Genomic DNA, 21,356 nt, shown 5'->3' on the forward strand with positions numbered 1-21,356 from the left:
CTGATTTTTACAGTAAGATTTAGATGTGTATAAGCCTATTTTAATAAGCATTTTGTTTGTAATTATAAATTTAATTAACTATTTTCATATTTTCAAATTTCAAGTCCGTAAGATGGGACGTTAAATGGTGCTCCGTGCCAAGGATTACAACCCCCTTGGCATGCATAAGATCGTTCCTCTGGTTTTCGAAAAAGAGAGTAGGCTCACCGGGGGGGGGGGGGGCAACGAAAAGTAAATTCGAATCGCCAAAATATGGCTGAAATATATAATGCTCGGCGCTAAACAATAACAATCAATCGATCATACTCACGATCAAGGATGTAATGAGAAAATCCAGAGGACGGTTGAAGTGCTACATTTTCCATAACCCCGGTCAGGATACATTGTTTTTGAAGACGACTGTAGAAAAACGACCGACAATTAATGTTGATAAGACACTGAGTATTACATCTCAATAGGCTCGGACAATTCAAAAAATCCTCTAAAATCCCAGTTTTTGGTTCCTGATTTATTGTTTCTGGTAACAGTGTAAAATATGTTGTTCTGAATCCATTGCACCTCGAACAAATAAACCATAAGAAACGTACAGTTACTGCAACAACTGTTGGATAGTTTACACCCGAAGACTTCAAAAGCATACTACACGAAATCAGCATTATTACAAAAAATTTAATCCTCCATTTAATCCAATAACATAATCTTGCTGTCTGATTTAAAATCGGCACTTATATATCTTAAAATGAAATCAATAACTTTGTTTAAAGCAAATGCATGAATTCCAAAATTGAAATTGATCGTTATAAAAATGTACATAGCCTCATCTAAATTTTGAATACCAAGTATCAATAAACTTAAATATGTTTTAGATTTGAGTTTCATAACTATTAAAATGCTTCACTTCTTAAAATTGAATATCCATTCCATCCCTGTAAAGTACAATACTTCGTTAAACTTTCATCTTTTAAATGTGTGCTTAAATAAAATTCTACGAAGAGCACTGAAAAATGTCATTGCTACATACACTGTTAAAGCAGCGGTACACGGAGAAACACTTAGGCAACTGCCTCTTTGAATGGTTTTACCAAAATAAAATCTCAAGCTGAAGAGACTACAGTGTATGATTTTCTTTATGTGTCGTAGAGCAGCAAGACCCTATCGCATATATAGCTCTCACGATTAAATTTTAATTTTTCTAGTAATCAAGTTCTGAGCGCTACTTTCATACATGTATCTACATGATTGCTCTAACTATTTGATCAAATCAATGTCCTTTGGGAGAAGATGAAGGAGGATGTCTTTTCTCTCTCCGGAGGGAACTCTTAAAAGAAGCACGAGATGGGGGATTTTAAATCGATCGATGCTGATACTATACTTAAAGTTAAAAAAAATTAAGCTGAGCATTGTTTCGTTTTGGACATATTTTATTGATAATTTATGTCAAAGGGATTGAACACAAGTTCCAAAAATTTAGACAGTTAGGAAAGATATTTTTGCTACTATACAAAAACATTTGATGAGTCTTGCAATTTTATTAAAGTTTTTGTATTCATGATTGATATTTACCTTCTAGTATTTAATTGGTCTTCTTGTACGAATAACAGTCTAAATGCAACTAGGTATGCTATGAATTTTACAAGCGTTCATAGAAGTTTACGGATTTGAGCACAATTTTCGCTGGAGTTCCTCCACTTATCGTATTAGCTGTTAGCATGTTTTGAGCAAGGGCCAGTTTTCTCTGTTCCAACCAACTGTAAATGTTTTCATTTTGGTTTAAATCAAAACTGCTTCCCTGCCACGGAAGTATAGAAGTTGCCTTGCGTCTGAGAAACTCACTTGTGCTTTTTAAGCCGTGGAACGGTGCTAAAAAATAAATACTAGTTTCTATGTTTTCTGGGAAATACATATGGTATGAACAGCTTTCAGAATCAGAAACTTTTTCTGAGCAGGAGAGTCTCAAACGCTGAATAGTAAACATTACAGATTTAAACCCAGATTAAAATAAAGATGATAATTGGTAATTTTATCTTTCAGAACCACAATGTAAACAAATTTTGTACTCAAATTGCGCTATCCTATATATAATTATTATCTTAAAAACATCCCAACAACTTAGAGATACAAGTATGTAGAGAACACTTCAGCGGAAGTGGTGCTCAATTCCATAAATTTGCAAGCTCAATTCATAGTATGCCTATTATTAAGACTGTTATTTGTGCAAAATGGGGAGCAATTGCGTATTAAAGGTCAAATATCAACAATTTATATAAGAACTATGATAAATTACAAAATTTATGATATCCTTTGTTTCCGTCTTTGTTTAGTAGCGATAATTTTTTCCCAAAAATGTCCATTTAATTTGTTCACAAATGTATATTATGTTTTTTTTTTTTTTTTTTTTTTAGCTGTATACCTGTATGAATTATTGAGTGGACTTTGGTGTTTTCGACCATATCACTCGTTTTTTGTTGTCCACGAAAGGATACGGGGTGGTTCGAGGAAAATACCAGGGTGCATCTTGTCGCTGAACTTTTCCATATTTACTTTTATGTATGAAATGAACAAAGCTGATTTTGTAGTTGAATATACGTGTCAAGATTATCCCTAACACTGATTGGTCAAATCGGTGACATGCTCCAAGAAAATGACGATCTTGAAATCATTTAAAGTAAATTTCATAATGAAGAGGACTCATACATCCGGGCTCTAAGGCACATTTTACCCACGGTCGCATCACAGCAGACATTACGAATAAATTCCTTTTGATTAGTAGCCAACCAGTCGGTGTTTCTGGGAAAGCTTCAAACCGACATGGATCTTCCTTTAACCATTTAAAAGTATCTGGATGAGTCCTGAATGCTAAAGACCCTCCTCCTCTACGTATTTGGATGCCTCGATTCCTCGCCGCCTGAAATAAAGGAAACAAACTAATATTTGTAAGACGAATGGATGCATCCATCCACATTACGTAGTCGAACTCCTGTAGAACCATTTGAATAAGAATAGGTTTCCAGGAGTACCGACGTAAGTCTGCAACATGAAATGGGTAAACCTCAAAAGGAAATTTACGAACTTCACATCTGCAGTATCTCTCCAATATCTCCAGAGAAGAGTTTGAAAGACCTAGATCATAGACTATGAAATGAAGTTTATACGAATTGTTTCGAATGTTTTCATGTATGCCTTTGATCAGTCCCTCTGCCTCTCGGAAATGATTTTCTGAAATTCCCGACAAAATCACTGGATATGATGAGGAATTAGTATTATTGGTTAGTTCAGAAATACCTGCATCATCTAATTGCAGCATACGAAGTATATCTGTTGTTATATTGGCATTCTTCATATATTCAAGAGCAACTTTCACATTTTCACCAAAATTGCTGTAAAAATCTACACAACCATGTGATGATTTGTTGAACACTTCCATATCAAAGTTTTTCAAATGAACAACATTGTCGACTAATCGTTTATACTCATTCATCCAGGGAGGATTGGATGGGAAATCAGACCACTGAGGCGAATGAGAAAGCGAAAAATGTATTTTACCTCTGTAACCAATATACAAAACCGTCAGAAATCCAAAGCAAGTAATTAAAACTGCTATTATTCTTGCCTTTATCCTTGTAAATGTATCTACAGACATTGTGGTATGTCGAGCCCACTCAGCGAGTAAAACATTTAATGTTAAAATATATTGTTTCAATGATCAGTCTTAAAGAATACAAACACAATTTAAATGGTCAGATAACATCGTCTTCTCATTCATTAAAGGTTGGGTGTGTTGTCTTTATTTAGAATCTGTTAATTGTCAGTCAAGGACTTTAAAAGTGCGACTGTTTAGAAGAATCGTATTTTTCTGAACACTTTTAATAACTACACTCTTTATAGATAAACCAAAAGAAATCAGGGATTTTCTTATATGTAACATATATATATTCAAATGAAATAAAAGAAAAATTGAAGGAAAAGTATTTTGAAAGAATTTCACAAAATTATGTAATTTTAGTAACTAAGGCAACAAAATTCATCGATATCAAGAACTGCTATACGGATTGATGTAGTCCAATCGTGTGTACCAAATGTAATCTTACTGAACCAAAACGGAAGGAGTGGAAGCGTTTTGAAAGAATTTTACAAAATTATATTTGAGTATTTGGGTAAACATAGCAACACAGTTGATCAAAATAGAAAATAACAATAAATAGAATTACATGTGTATGTATATCGTCATGTATTGTAATTATATACTAAATTATACTAAATTCGGGTCAAAACTGTAGGAGGAGTAACGTTTTGAAAAATTGTTTACAAACAGACACACAGACGGACGACGGACACCTATCACACAAGCTCTTCTGGCAGACATTATCACCTCTTGGAAACTATATTTGTATGACAATAAAGTGAATAAACACAATTACAAAAGTGATTCAAGTGAAAGCAAGTTCATGTAGATATTTCCTTAAAATTGGTATGCCTAGAACTTTTACGTTTATTTAAACGGTCCTTGAAATATAATTGGTCCTTCACTATTTGTCCATACTATTGATGAGGTCTCTGGGAGAGTACGAACCATTCTTCCAAGAAGATAATTGAAGAGGTGTAAATGGTAAATTGTTTCATGATTCTTCTATTTCTGTAAAGCACGGATCGATAATACGATATTTGAATAATTTGATGAAAGATGTAAGTGTAAACAATACATTAACAGTCTTCTCTTTTTTTCTTGTGTACCACAGAATTTGACGTTTTATTATCGCAGAAAAAATGACATAATGATGATGTAATTTTCTGTAATGTTGCAACTGTCATATTTCTTAAAGCATTTTTAAAATTGTTGAAAAAATTGTTAAAAAACATACCCCAAGAGCCACGATAGAACTTAGATAGAACTAAGATATGGATATACATGTACATGTACAAAGTTTTACGAAGGAATACATGTATATACAGATTTCCTTTAGAACAGCAAAAGTATGCTTTACATAAAACACCAAAATAGTGCAGAATAAATTTGCTGAACAATGGGTTTTAAGTTAAGGATCACTTTAATAAAGGTTAATTTTATGAAACTTTTCATTTTTCAGGAAGAGACATATGACTCGGGCGAGAGTTGTTGATAAAGGGACTCCTTTTTATAAGATTGACAAGACCATGTGGTCTGAAAGCCAGCATTGACCATTAAGTTTTCCTGTGATGCGTAATTTTTACTCATTAAAAGAGCTGAAACAAAAAAAAATTTCAATGTATAAAGAAATCAATTCTTGACACTTCAGTGTAAGGGTATAAACGTCAGTTCTTTGTCCTGTTTTAAGTTAAGTGTCCCATTGCGTGTGAATTTTTCAATGTGTTTTCAATTGCAATTGGCAATTAAAACCACTCAACATGTAGTTATAAATCGTATAAAATAATTCACGTACTTTTAGATTTGATACTAAACACCACAGAAATGAGAGGTGTTTTGTGGCGGTCATGATTGTTTTGATGTGGTATTTACACGTAAGAGGGAAATATGTAATATCGGGTACTTATTGACCACTTAAAATGATAATAAGACTTCATTGATATCGCTTAATCAAATTGACAAATAAAAAATATTAAATAGAGTGAAAAATAATGAAATAATTTTATTAAAATCACTAAGTGGAATTGGTGATATTCCCTATCTGTTTTGGTATTACTTATTAATTCAAATTTATGTTATCACATATTGGAAAAGCGTGTATCAAACATGCTATATCAAATATTTATAACACGTATTCACATAAATTTCCTCAATTCGAAAAAGTAAAATAACTTTTTTGCAAACTTTTGGTATTGTCAATTTAAATTTGATATCATTATTTCGATGTGGTGATATCACTTATTAGTTCAAACAAAATTAAATGGTTAATGTCATCCATTTGTTTTTTTTTTTTTTTTTAAAGTCAACTCCATAGGCTGCGGAAGGGGCATAAAGACCATAAAAAAAGAAAACAAACAATAATTATAATTTCAATGACTATAGAAACATAACAAATGAAATTAAATGCATAATCAACAAACCTTTTCGCAACACAAATATACATAATGCAAAACCAACAATCCTGTGCGTAACAAACATAGATAAATGCAAACTGAACGTTATCTATGCAGAACAAACGATATATAAAAACACGACAAACTATTTAATACATAACAAATGATATAAATGTACAACAAACAGTGTTATTTGACAAATAAATGAAGGCAAAATCAAGATAAATGGTCTCTCACCAAATATACATATTATGAAACATACATGAACGCGTTACAGACAAACATAAAAACTTAAGAAACGGACGCGCGATAATCGTTGGGTGGCGCTGCATAATTTTACAAAGAGGTATCAAGTCAAGAAGCATTGTGTAAGTAGTGGACATTTCAACATAAATACACTGTAGATGCAAAGATTTTCACACTGCACGTGTACATATACATGTAAGAGAAATATTGACAGACCCGAGCAACAGTTTCAAAAGTGGAAGGGAGGGGGGGGGGGGGGGAGACTTCCCAAAATATCTAACAAGCAAGTTAACAACAAAAACAAAAAATAAAAAAAATCTTGGAATTTGCTAGTGCTCAACTTTACAGCAACGAAACAAGGGGGACTAGCCCCACTTTTAGCAAAATATTATGCTCAGAGAAAAAAAGGGGGGGGGGACTGGTCCCCCGCCCTCTACGGGCCTGATTGAAGTGAGTGAGGGGAGTACGTGTACATGTATGTATCATGGGGGTTGTTACCTCTTACAAACAAGCCGAGCCACTTTCCTTAAAACACAAAATCTTGCCTGTGTATAGAGGGTCCCAAAAAAGACGTTTGCATTGTACTAATCGGGTAACTCTCTTTAAATACAGTATTATTATTATATCATTATCATTACTATTATTATTAAAAGGATGTCCCAGAAAGGGTTGTCATACTCCTTCACACCTGTTTCCTTTCTCAGATGTTTCTTCGATTCTTCTGTCCCTCCCATATTTAATCTTTCTACTGTTCTCTTTCTTTCCCGAAGAGTTCTTTCTCTCTGCTTTTTTAAACAACTTTCTCTGTCTGCCTGTGAATCACATTTGAAGTTAACTATACATTGAGAATGTATAACATGAGCAGCGTGATTTAAATATTTACTTAATTCAAAAACAGTGTTAAGTTCCTGAATAACAGTTTAAAAAAGGGGGGGGGTGCCTCTCCTCTTGCTCGTGTTAAAGAAACGTACGGTACAGGTGTACATTACTTTAATTTGTATTCTGGTTAAATGCTTTCAAGTCATGTACTAATTATTTTCGTATACAAAGTTACTCGGTTTAGTTTTTTGTATAATTATGAAAATAATTAGTTAAAAGTTGAAAAATAAATTCTGCAATGCAATACACTCACAGAATGTATATATGTTTATTAGAACTAGACAATTTCAGTTATACTTTATGAACAGCAATCAGAATATTTTAGTCATTTCTTTCTTCCCCAGTCGCGCAAATACTAATTCTCTTTTCTCTTCGGATATTTTCCCTGACCTAAATTTGATCAGCACGGACTAAGTGTATCAACGTGCTAGGCTGTACAAAGCAGTGTCAGTGTGTTTTCTGTTGAGTTTTTATGGGATTTATTACCTTTTTGTAATGCATATTTCAATAAATGGAATTCAGGGTGTAAATCACTGGGCACATCTTCGAACCGATGCAGTGGTCTTACAATGTATTTCAAGGTATGGATAACATTACAGCGTTCGACCCGTTTTCTTGACATGCATCAATCAGTCAATTGCATATGGAATGCTCAGCAAAGGCGCTGGTTCTTTGTTCCATTCTAATGATAGATAATTTCAAATTGTGTTTACGAGTTTTACTGCTTATTATTTCAAGTTTATTCTGCATATATTGGCGTGCTTCGACAGTTTAAAAAATACACTATGTTTTTATTCCAAACTTGCATTTTTTTTTTTTACATCTATGATTCAAAATAATAATTATTGATAAATGTGTATTATTATGACTGTTTATATCTGTTTTGGTTTTCAGAATTCATGTAAACTTTAACTTGTGTAGCATGTTAGCTTAGAACAAGAAAATAATAACTGTAGGTTCTAAGAAAACGAAGAATATCGTACTTAATTTCCTATATCATAATTTCTTTCGTTGGTTTTCGACAATCACGGAATTGACCGAGTTAAAAACGCATTGCGGATAAATGCAATTTACATCAAAAACTTTGCATCTGCATCGGAGCATCGCAAACATGGAAGCCAGGGCAAGTAAATAAAACGTTTGTCTACGTTCTTGGGTAGAATGCTGTTAGGTTAAATCGGGGCTGATAAAATGAAAGTTGCCCTAACTCAAATCCATTCAGAAAAAAATTATTATTCAAGAGTTTAACGATTGTTTTTCTGAGATGTATTTTTATTTTTCTAGTGTACGGATATCGAAAAGCCCCCCCCCCATTTTGATGCACTTGAAGAGGCTTATTATATATGTCATCAAAATGAATATTCGGCATTTTGTAGGGTTGTTAAGGTCAGACGAGGCGTTCTTCAATAATATACAAGTAAGATTGATGCAAGGCATCAAATCGGCTACAAACAAAATTTAGCATTTTAAAAAAGTACTTTCACAGGGACATATAAGCATTTAAGGAAAGCGCAAGATATTCTAAGCTGAAAGAGTGAATATATTTATTTCAGACTGTCTTCTAACGTTAAGTAAAAAAATGTATTAAAAACAAATTGAAAATCGGATCTCCAGGTGAACCACTTGCTGATACCCTGGATATCCCCTGGATATTCGTCACGTGATGATGCCGATGACTTCTGCATACAATGCTGCACGGCGCGATGATGGACAACACTACTGTGGGGGGGGGGGGGACATATTTCTTCCCAATTGCTGGAATTTGCCCGTGTTTGACATTACAGCGACAAAAAAGGGGAGGGGGCAGGATATAGCATCGAAATGAAAATTTCCACATTAGACTTAACCCCCTCCCCCCTCTCGCGTTCTACGAGTCTTCTATATCACTGGAATTTCAGTAAATTATCACAATATTTGGTGATTTTATCTTTTAACAGTTTAAAAATCAGGAGATAATAATTATAAATATTTTTAGAATGTTAATAAAGAGATACAAAATCAGATATTCGAGAAACGTACCTAAATTGTCATTGTTCGTGAATGCTTGAATGTTTTTGCAATAAACATCTTAAACAATAATTATTCAAAATACCACTTTAATATAAAAGTATATGTAACCTATCAGTCAAATTATTTAATGCATTTGATAATGACAAATTATTTAAAAAATATTCACCTTTTATCTTATAATATCAAAAGCTTTCATACACATTTTTGGTACCGTGAACAGTATTCTCAGTCCTCACTGATACTGAATATTTCAAGATACGAATTACCCATAAAAAGAAGAAATAGGGTTATTTATGAGTATTTAAAGTATGAAATATATTGTAAAAAGAAGATCAGAATATCAAAAGTTAAAACAAACAATCATACTTAGTAGCCAGTGCCATGGACGCGTAAACTTTTAAGAAGAAAAAAAAAACAACCCGTCTTTAAGGAAATGATTTAGTGGAAAATAATTTTAGCTAAAGAAACAAGAACAAAGCATCATTTTTTAAGGGGAGGGGGTGAAAAACAAAAAGGCATACTTGAAATAAATTTCACAAATTGATAAGTTTGATATGACCATCATTACTTTTTCAATGTTAATGTCCAAGCTAAATGAACAGCCAAAAGACCATTCAGAATAAAAGTGAAAAGCATCCCGCTACTACGGACCTAGGACCTAGCAAGAATTAAGTTTTGTCAAAGTATCAAATTAACACTTAACTAGTAATCAAATAATTCTTGTGATTTTCATACTTGTAAGGTTGTATGATATCAGGATTTTGGTTTAAACATACTAAGTATGAAAACTGAGTCAGTTAGAAAAGAAACATTTTCAGAATGAATCTGTGTCATCAATTAAGGTATCATTTATTGTCACATACAGTTGGCTTGTTTGGAAAATTAGAATAAACTTGTTATATCTTTCTGATAGAATGTAATAAATGTTTTAAATTTCAGCAAATTACAAATAACAGTAGTTTTTGACTTGTTACCGGAAACATGCATATTTTTCTTTATTTGGCCTGACCACAAAATTAAAAATCAAAAGAAAAAAAAAATAAAATCAATTGATTTATTTGAAAATATTCAATATAGATTAGATATTTATGCATTTGACCTCAGAGATTATGTATTGAACACACTTCCGGTGTACACCGTGAACGAATACCCTGTGAACAGTATTCTCCATGTAATGGTGGACAGTCCAATTTCAGAAATTTCACTGATCCTGTAGATTTTAAGATACATATTAATCATAAAACGGAGGAATATTTTTTGTGAGTACATAAATTATAAATCGTTGTTTATTCTATGAAATGTATACTTAGAGAAAACTCTGATGGGGTTTAACGGTAAAGTTAAACGAACAATAATCCATGACCAAATAGTATACAGCCATTTGTAAAAAGAACCCATTCCTATAAAAAGATTTTCTCTCTGACAGTTTTGGTTTAAAATAGCGTTGGATCTCTAACTGATGTCTCCAACATTTTTAAACTTCTCTCTTTCTTTTTTTTTCTCCCCCCCCCCCCATGCAATATCAGTCGTGGTAACGTGAATGACAATTTAAAAGAGGGAAGAGATGCAGAATATTTCTTTTTCTCTGAAGGCGATAGGGTGTTTGAATAATTCAGATTCGTGATTTTTTAACGAGAAAGGAAAAAAAGAATTGCTTTATGTATGTTTATCTTCATAAATGACTCTGGTTGTTTTTTAGTGGGTGGGAAGGGGGGGGGGGGAGCAAAGTCATTTATTAGTTACTTATTTGTATAAATGTATGAACTAAAAATTCTAGAACTTTGGGGTTTAGTTCAGTTTGAGGACTTTATACATCCTTACTAGTAAATTGGGCTACACTCACAGATAAGATACCATAGATAATTGTATTTACCATGAGTTTGTGTTTACATCAAAGTGCTTTTGCACTTGAAGATGGTTTGAGTCCCCATGCAAATGTAAATAATTTTGTTTCCCCCAATCTTCCATCTTTCCATCTGCCACACTATGGATTTTGCTCAGTTAAAAAAAAAAGAACCGAAATTTATATATTGATTCAAATTGATATCAGATACTACTGGCATCATTTACTTATCTTCTGTTTTCCTATTACTTTGACCTTACCATTCTTTATTTTTGTTTAGCTCAGTTTCAAGGTAATATTAAAGATTTTTGCTATCGTAACTCACACACTGGTACATATTGCTAGGAATTTTTCAACTGTGTCATTATTTTCTGAACTGTGACCTTTCCCTTGGCCTCATTATTCCCCATTTTATTAAACTGTGTCATATTTTTTTGACTTTGACATTCCCTATAACCTTGATCCCACTATTCATTACTTTGAATTTAACTTATTTTCAAAGAAACTGTTTCATCAAACTTCAAAAAAGATATATCTTTATATGACCTATTCAATTGTGTCCATATTTTCTGACCTTGACCTCACTATGAATTGTTTTATGTTTAGCACAGAGAAGATAAATTTGTTCATGATCTTATTTCTAAACACTTTTACAAATCAGTGAGAACTTTTCAAGTGTGTCATATTTTTTTTACCTTTCCTTCCTTGTGAATTTAACTTCATTTTTATCTCACCTGAGCTGAAGGGTCAAATGAGCTTTTCTGATCAAGAAGTGTCTGGCATCCGTCTGCCTGTCTGTCTGTCTGCCATCTGTTTCAAATTCTTCTCCAGAATCACTGGGCTAATTTCAATCAAACTTGTCGCAAAGCATCCTAGGATGAAGTGGATTAAGGGACCCAATATTATCACCTGGGTTGGTCGGTGCCCCTCTCCCAATAATAATTAACTAAAAAATAGACTTGGTCCCGTACCTTACAAAATGAAAAAAAGTATATGTCCCATCCTCATTTTTGTGAAAAAGTCAAATATAACATAACCTTACATGTAAGTAGTGACGGGCTTCTAGAGTGGTAATGTACACAACTTTCAATTGTCAATTGTAGGAAACAGAAACCATTCAGTTATAGAAATGTTGGTATTTTCTTTTTAAAGCAAAATGATTGAGAGTTTTAAATGAGTTTTTGGATTACATGCAACCTGAAAATGTAAAAAAAAAAAGAGTTAAAAACTATGAACGGTCAACCATAATTCATTTTAAAGGTTGCAGGAATATGATAGCACTCTGGGCACTTTAGTAAAATCTTGAAAATCTAATCCAGTTTATAATGTATATTTACAATGGGAAAAAAATCAAGAATTCTTAATAATTCTAATTTTGGAATAAATTAGTTTCTGATATTGTAAGAAGACTTGAATTTTCAAGGAATTTAAACGTACACCCATCATCATGTTAAGGTCAGTCTTCTTTTAATCTAAACTTTTTTTTTTTATTTTTCACTGAAATGTGGCAAATTTGATATTGTTTTTCTTATTAACATGTACTTTCTAAATTATATAAACTATATAAAATGAAATATTGGAAGAAGAAATGAATTTTCACAAAAAGCATCCGTCTTCATGTTAAGGTGATATTTTTGGATGAAATGCTTTGAAACTTTTGAAGATATTTTAGTGATTGACAAGATGACATGTTCAAAAAGCATGAACTCCCGTGCATGCACGCGTGCTTTGCTCTGATTGTCTGAAGCAAAACTCTCATCTTTTCTTTTTTATACATTATGTAAGCATATAAATTGAATGGAAGAAAATGCATGCATGTGCGCTTCGCTCTGATTGGCTGAAACAAATATATTCTTATCTTTCTTGCTTTTTGACAAAATACTTTGAAATTTAAAACATAGTCATACATTAGATGAAAGTTTTCATATGAATATAGGCAAACTAAATATATAATTGTGATGAGCAAGAGTGCCTCTTCCAAAATTGTAAATTTCATGGACCTTGGGTCAGGTGTTTTGGTTTGGTGTTACATGTAGGACGGGGTTCTCTTTTTTATCTATTGATTATATAATGAAAATGCATTCTTTTCTGCTCTTTTGTATTTTGCAAATAAACTAAATGCATAGTTGTGGTGAGCAAGGGTGCTTCTTCCAAAATTGTGAAACTTGTGACCCCAAAGTCAGGAGGGTTCTAATGTTGGACCGAGGGGGGGGGGGCTCTATTGATTATTTAGTGAAAGTGCATTATTTTTATTAGCAAACAAAGTAAGTGAAAAGTTATGATGAGAAAGGGCGCCTCTTTCAAAATTATCAATTTCTATGGCCCCTGGGTCAGAGTCTTTCAAAATTATCAATTTTTATGGTTCCTGGGTCAGGGGTCCTGGTTTTAGGGCAGGGCTCTATTGATTATATAGTGAAATGCATTAATTATTTTAAAATCTCCTTCTCTGCTTCTGTGTATTTAGTAAATTTAGTGCATGTTTATTATGAGCAAGAGTGCCTCTTCCTAAATTGTAAATTTCATGGCCCCTGAGAAAGGAGTTCTGGTGGTAGGGCAGGGCTCTATAGATCAATATTGAAAATGCATAAATTCTCTAAATATCTTCTTTGCTGCTCCTGGGTATTTAGCAGACAAATTAATTGCATAGTTATGATGAACAAGGAAGCTTCTTCCAAAATTATGAAATTCATAACCCTGGGTCAAGGGTTTTGATGTTAGGGTGTGGCTCTGTTGAATGTATCGTGAAATTGCATAATTTCTTTGAAAATCTCCTTTTCTGTCTCTGGTGTCTCTGGGTATTAAGCAAACATACTTAGTGAATGGTTATGATGAGCAAGGGTGCCTATTCCAAAATTGTGAATTTCTCGGCCCTTGGGTCTAGGGCCTCTGGTGCTAGGGTGAGACTCTGTTAATTTTTAGTCTACTTAGAGAAGTAATTCCCCTTTCCTATTCACCTGTGATAATTAATCACTGTAATAATTTAATTGAAAACTCAATTGAATAAGAGAAATGTACAAGAATTTTGATCATTTATGATTCAAAAAGTGCCTTCATAGTTTTTAATGGTCGGATAGAGTTGTAAATATTAGATAAAGAAACAAAAATGCCTTATCTTTTTATATTTAATGTTCTTCAAAAAACAAGAGAGGCCAGTGTGAAAGGGATTGAGATAGGGTTTCTAATAGTGCCCAAGCGCTTTTGATTTGTTTAGTCAGAATGGTGATAGTGACAAATGGGGGCAAGTACAGTTTAGTCGGGTATCTAGGAATCACTTGTCCATCTGTTTGTGCAATCTCATCCGGGCTATATCTTATTAATAATAGAAATTCATTGGATGCTCATACTTGGTACATAGAATGCTTATAACCGTCATAGTATGTCATGACCTTAATGCAAGGTCATTTTGGTAAATTCGAGGTCAATAACAGAAAAAATAAAGTATTCTTGTCTGGGCTTTAACTTTGTAATAGAAAATCATTGGAAGCTCATACTTGGTACATAGATTATTTATGACCCGAGGATATGTCTTGACCATGACCAAGTGTCATTCTGGAAAGTTTAAAGTCACTGGCAGAAAATACATAAAATTCTTGTTTAGGCTATAACTTTATAATGAAGAATCATTGGAAGCTCATACTTGGTATTAATATTGTCTAAGACCAGAGTGTGTGTAATAACTTTGCCCCAAGTTCATTGTGGCAAATTCAAGGTCACTGGTATAAAAAGTGTTAAATTACTGACAGGTCTATAATTATTTAAATAAATGGAGAAAGATTGGATATCCATATTTCTGTAAAACTCTCACGTCATCTTTTAACCAAGATCTCTGGCCAAGTTCAAGGTCACATTTACAAAATTTGAATGGCTACTTTAAAAAAAATTGTAGTGGGGTATTATTTTGTGATCTCGCCAACAGTACCTCAAGTTTTATACTTCCAAGGATCCTTTAACTGTGTTGATTTTATTTCTTCAAATCACTTGATGAAGACTAACCTCTGTTGATGTTTTCTCTTTCTACTGTAGAGATGCCGTGTGATGCAGCCCTCTATCCCCAGCGCTGTGAAGAGGAGACTGCCAACCCAAGGATGGTAATTTACATTGTGCACGCCTCGCACTCTGTGGACTTTCTCCATTTCCACTCTCTTCATTAGTCTTAGCACACCTGTTTGACTATTCCTCATTTGGTGTTAACCTGTAGACATCTTTGTTAACAGGTACTGGGTTGGACTGGTCTGCTTGTGTGGAAGAAGAGCAGACCGTCACCTGCGGGCCGCAGTTCTGTGAGTAAGACGCAGTGTGCACATCTTGCACTCTGTTCACTTTCATTACTGTGTGTTTAGGAGATTTTAACTTTGCTCTTTGCACTCGCTGAAATTTCGATAACTCTACGAAGTTGTTTTGATGTCTTGGTTTTGCATTGTAAGCCGCCGAAGAGGAGGTTCATGCTGACCCGGACGGATCCCAACCGCAGTCAAGTAGAGAAGAGGAGGTAAGATTCACACTCTACTTCTTGCAGCTTTTCATGATCTTTTCCTTGCCAATTGCTGTTGACCGTATCAGCCTTTGACCTCTTGACTTCCAATTGACAGGATGCACAACAAGCAGCAGAGCCCAACACAGCCCAGCGGAGCCCAGCCGAGCCCAGCAGAAGTTGCAGCAGCCAGGATCCTATTCCGCAACCAGGAAGCCTAATAGAGAAGCTTTTTGAATTTATTTCCTTCTGTCTCTTTTCTGTCTCCTAAGCACTTCCCCTAATCTAACATAACTAACCATCCCCCCTTCCCCTTAAGCCCCCTTTATGCCCTTTCCTGATCTAACTGTCTTCATCTGCTAATGTCTTTTTCAACTGATTTTGTTGTAATGTCGTTGAATTTCTGTGTTTTGTTTCATTGTTTTGAATTTTGACTAATCTCTTCTCAGTTGTATATTTCCAGGGACTCGGACAAGGGACGACGCGAAAGGACCCAGCCGCCCAGCCAACAGATGAAGAGGACCCATTGCCCAGCTATGTCTAGCGGCCAACATTGGCCAAAGCGGTGAGTAACAGGCAACTTTTGTAGCACTTCATGATCCCTGTTTTGCATTAAAACTTGATCAGAGCAGCTAAAGGACTCCTTTGACCTCCTGACTTTCTGTGTTTTCAGGAGCGTCGATCCCACTGAGACGTACAGCAGCATTCTGGGGAGCAGGGATCGACTGCGACCGCACATCTAAGAGAGGGTAAGATGCATGTCTTAAATCTGTATTAACTGTGTTGATTTTTATTTCCTCAAATCACTTGATGAAGACTGTGACCTCTCTTAACGTCTTGTCCTTCTACTGTACAGATGCCGTGTGATGCAGCCCTCTATCCCCAGCGCTGTGAAGAGGAGACTGCCAACCCAAGGATGGTAAGTTACATTGTGCACGCCTCGCACTCTGTGGACTTTCTCCATTTCCACTCTCTTCATTAGTCTTAGCACACCTGTTTGACTATTCCTCATTTGGTGTTAACCTGTAGACATCTTTGTTAACAGGTACTGGGTTGGACTGGTCTGCTTGTGTGGAAGAAGAGCAGACCGTCACCTGCGGGCCGCAGTTCTGTGACGGACTGCAATCAATCCCTGACGTGCAGGTAAGACGCAGTGTGCACATCTTGCACTCTGTTCACTTTCATTACTGTGTGTTTAGGAGATTTTAACTTTGCTCTTTGCACTCGCTGAAATTTCGATAACTCTACGAAGTTGTTTTGATGTCTTGGTTTTGCATTGTTAGCCGCCGAAGAGGAGGTTCATGCTGACCCGGACGGATCCCAACCGCAGTCAAGTAGCTAGAAGAGGAGGTAAGATTCACACTCTACTTCTTGCAGCTTTTCATGATCTTTTCCTTGCCAATTGCTGTTGACCGTATCAGCCTTTGACCTCTTGACTTCCAATTGACAGGATGCACAACAAGCAGCAGAGCCCAACACAGCCCAGCGGAGCCCAGCCGAGCCCAGCAGAAGTTGCAGCAGCCAGGATCCTATTCCGCAACCAGGAAGCCTAATAGAGAAGCTTTTTGAATTTATTTCCTTCTGTCTCTTTTCTGTCTCCTAAGCACTTCCCCTAATCTAACATAACTAACCATCCCCCCTTCCCCTTAAGCCCCCTTTATGCCCTTTCCTGATCTAACTGTCTTCATCTGCTAATGTCTTTTTCAACTGATTTTGTTGTAATGTCGTTGAATTTCTGTGTTTTGTTTCATTGTTTTGAATTTTGACTAATCTCTTCTCAGTTGTATATTTCCAGGGACTCGGACAAGGGACGACGCGAAAGGACCCAGCCGCCCAGCCAACAGATGAAGAGGACCCATTGCCCAGCTATGTCTAGCGGCCAACATTGGCCAAAGCGGTGAGTAACAGGCAACTTTTGAAGCACTTCATGATCCCTGTTTTGCATTAAAACTTGATCAGAGCAGCTAAAGGACTCCTTTGACCTCCTGACTTTCTGTGTTTTCAGGAGCGTCGATCCCACTGAGACGTACAGCAGCATTCTGGGGAGCAGGGATCGACTGCGACCGCACATCTAAGAGAGGGTAAGATGCATGTCTTAAATCTGTATTAACTGTGTTGATTTTTATTTCCTCAAATCACTTGATGAAGACTGTGACCTCTCTTAACGTCTTGTCCTTCTACTGTACAGATGCCGTGTGATGCAGCCCTCTATCCCCAGCGCTGTGAAGAGGAGACTGCCAACCCAAGGATGGTAAGTTACATTGTGCACGCCTCGCACTCTGTGGACTTTCTCCATTTCCACTCTCTTCATTAGTCTTAGCACACCTGTTTGACTATTCCTCATTTGGTGTTAACCTGTAGACATCTTTGTTAACAGGTACTGGGTTGGACTGGTCTGCTTGTGTGGAAGAAGAGCAGACCGTCACCTGCAGGCCGCAGTTCTGTGATGGACTGCAATCAATCCCTGACGTGCAGGTAAGACGCAGTGTGCACATCTTGCACTCTGTTCACTTTCATTACTGTGTGTTTAGGAGATTTTAACTTTGCTCTTTGCACTCGCTGAAATTTCGATAACTCTACGAAGTTGTTTTGATGTCTTGGTTTTGCATTGTAAGCCGCCGAAGAGGAGGTTCATGCTGACCCGGACGGATCCCAACCGCAGTCAAGTAGAGAAGAGGAGGTAAGATTCACACTCTACTTCTTGCAGCTTTTCATGATCTTTTCCTTGCCAATTGCTGTTGACCGTATCAGCCTTTGACCTCTTGACTTCCAATTGACAGAATGCACAACAAGCAGCAGAGCCCAACACAGCCCAGCGGAGCCCAGCCGAGCCAAGCAGAAGTTGCAGCAGCCAGGATCCTATTCCGCAACCAGGAAGCCTAATAGAGAAGCTTTTTGAATTTATTTCCTTCTGTCTCTTTTCTGTCTCCTAAGCACTTCCCCTAATCTAACATAACTAACCATCCCCCCTTCCCCTTAAGCCCCCTTTATGCCCTTTCCTGATCTAACTGTCTTCATCTGCTAATGTCTTTTTCAACTGATTTTGTTGTAATGTCGTTGAATTTCTGTGTTTTGTTTCATTGTTTTGAATTTTGACTAATCTCTTCTCAGTTGTATATTTCCAGGGACTCGGACAAGGGACGACGCGAAAGGACCCAGCCGCCCAGCCAACAGATGAAGAGGACCCATTGCCCAGCTATGTCTAGCGGCCAACATTGGCCAAAGCGGTGAGTAACAGGCAACTTTTGTAGCACTTCATGATCCCTGTTTTGCATTAAAACTTGATCAGAGCAGCTAAAGGACTCCTTTGACCTCCTGACTTTCTGTGTTTTCAGGAGCGTCGATCCCACTGAGACGTACAGCAGCATTCTGGGGAGCAGGGATCGACTGCGACCGCACATCTAAGAGAGGGTAAGATGCATGTCTTAAATCTGTATTAACTGTGTTGATTTTTATTTCCTCAAATCACTTGATGAAGACTGTGACCTCTCTTAACGTCTTGTCCTTCTACTGTACAGATGCCGTGTGATGCAGCCCTCTATCCCCAGCGCTGTGAAGAGGAGACTGCCAACCCAAGGATGGTAAGTTACATTGTGCACGCCTCGCACTCTGTGGACTTTCTCCATTTCCACTCTCTTCATTAGTCTTAGCACACCTGTTTGACTATTCCTCATTTGGTGTTAACCTGTAGACATCTTTGTTAACAGGTACTGGGTTGGACTGGTCTGCTTGTGTGGAAGAAGAGCAGACCGTCACTTGCGGGCCGCAGTTCTGTGATGGACTGCAATCAATCCCTGACGTGCAGGTAAGACGCAGTGTGCACATCTTGCACTCTGTTCACTTTCATTACTGTGTGTTTAGGAGATTTTAACTTTGCTCTTTGCACTCGCTGAAATTTCGATAACTCTACGAAGTTGTTTTGATGTCTTGGTTTTGCATTGTAAGCCGCCGAAGAGGAGGTTCATGCTGACCCGGACGGATCCCAACCGCAGTCAAGTAGAGAAGAGGAGGTAAGATTCACACTCTACTTCTTGCAGCTTTTCATGATCTTTTCCTTGCCAATTGCTGTTGACCGTATCAGCCTTTGACCTCTTGACTTCCAATTGACAGGATGCACAACAAGCAGCAGAGCCCAACACAGCCCAGCGGAGCCCAGCCGAGCCCAGCCGAGCCCAGCAGAAGTTGCAGCAGCCAGGATCCTATTCCGCAACCAGGAAGCCTAATAGAGAAGCTTTTTGAATTTATTTCCTTCTGTCTCTTTTCTGTCTCCTAAGCACTTCCCCTAATCTAACATAACTAACCATCCCCCTTCCCCTTAAGCCCCCTTTATGCCCTTTCCTGATCTAACTGTCTTCATCTGCTAATGTCTTTTTCAACTGATTTTGTTGTAATGTCGTTGAATTTCTGTGTTTTGTTTCATTGTTTCGAATTTTGACTAATCTCTTCTCAGTTGTATATTTCCAGGGACTCAGACAAGGGACGACGCGAAAGGACCCAGCCGCCCAGCCAACAGATGAAGAGGACCCATTGCCCAGCTATGTCTAGCGGCCAACATTGGCCAAAGCGGTGAGTAACAGGCAACTTTTGTAGCACTTCATGATCCCTGTTTTGCATTAAAACTTGATCAGAGCAGCTAAAGGACTCCTTTGACCTCCTGACTTTCTGTGTTTTCAGGAGCGTCGATCCCACTGAGACGTACAGCAGCATTCTGGGGAGCAGGGATCGACTGCGACCGCACATCTAAGAGAGGGTAAGATGCATGTCTTAAATCTGTATTAACTGTGTTGATTTTTATTTCCTCAAATCACTTGATGAAGACTGTGACCTCTCTTAACGTCTTGTCCTTCTACTGTACAGATGCCGTGTGATGCAGCCCTCTATCCCCAGCGCTGTGAAGAGGAGACTGCCAACCCAAGGATGGTAAGTTACATTGTGCACGCCTCGCACTCTGTGGACTTTCTCCATTTCCACTCTCTTCATTAGTCTTAGCACACCTGTTTGACTATTCCTCATTTGGTGTTAACCTGTAGACATCTTTGTTAACAGGTACTGGGTTGGACTGGTCTGCTTGTGTGGAAGAAGAGCAGACCGTCACTTGCGGGCCGCAGTTCTGTGATGGACTGCAATCAATCCCTGATGTGCAGGTAAGACGCAGTGTGCACATCTTGCACTCTGTTCACTTTCATTACTGTGTGTTTAGGAGATTTTAACTTTGCTCTTTGCACTCGCTGAAATTTCGATAACTCTACGAAGTTGTTTTGATGTCTTGGTTTTGCATTGTAAGCCGCCGAAGAGGAGGTTCATGCTGACCCGGACGGATCCCAACCGCAGTCAAGTAGCTAGAAGAGGAGGTAAGATTCACACTCTACTTCTTGCAGCTTTTCATGATCTTTTCCTTGCCAATTGCTGTTGACCGTATCAGCCTTTGACCTCTTGACTTCCAATTGACAGGATGCACAACAAGCAGCAGAGCCCAACACAGCCCAGCGGAGCCCAGCCGAGCCCAGCAGAAGTTGCAGCAGCCAGGATCCTATTCCGCAACCAGGAAGCCTAATAGAGAAGCTTTTTGAATTTATTTCCTTCTGTCTCTTTTCTGTCTCCTAAGCACTTCCTCTAATCTAACATAACTAACCATCCCCCCTTCCCCTTATGCCCCCTTTATGCCCTTTCCTGATCTAACTGTCTTCATCTGCTAATGTCTTTTTCAACTGATTTTGTTGTAATGTCGTTGAATTTCTGTGTTTTGTTTCATTGTTTTGAATTTTGACTAATCTCTTCTCAGTTGTATATTTCCAGGGACTCGGACAAGGGACGACGCGAAAGGACCCAGCCGCCCAGCCAACAGATGAAGAGGACCCATTGCCCAGCTATGTCTAGCGGCCAACATTGGCC

General features: G+C 37.0%; 3 long non-coding RNA genes across 3 annotated transcripts in view; 2 read left to right on the forward strand and 1 right to left on the reverse strand.

Moving 5' to 3' along the window:
* Window positions 1-21,356, reverse strand: part of LOC133183057 (uncharacterized) — a 275,276-nt gene that overhangs the window by 185,152 nt on the left and 68,768 nt on the right. The gene's annotated exons all lie outside the window — the stretch shown is intronic.
* LOC133183907 (uncharacterized) lies at window positions 17,651-18,145 on the forward strand. The gene is made up of 3 exons (XR_009720764.1): window positions 17,651-17,715; window positions 17,842-17,939; window positions 18,080-18,145. It is a non-coding gene; the product is annotated as an uncharacterized LOC133183907 (long non-coding RNA).
* On the forward strand, window positions 19,228-19,603 carry LOC133183908 (uncharacterized). The gene is made up of 3 exons (XR_009720765.1): window positions 19,228-19,269; window positions 19,410-19,474; window positions 19,575-19,603. It is a non-coding gene; the product is annotated as an uncharacterized LOC133183908 (long non-coding RNA).

The sequence above is a fragment of the Saccostrea echinata genome, unplaced genomic scaffold (assembly GCF_033153115.1).
Source record: "Saccostrea echinata isolate AGI-Se365-2 ecotype Australia unplaced genomic scaffold, CSIRO_AGI_Sech_v1 ptg000009l, whole genome shotgun sequence".
Classification (NCBI taxonomy): Eukaryota; Metazoa; Mollusca; class Bivalvia; order Ostreida; family Ostreidae; genus Saccostrea; species Saccostrea echinata.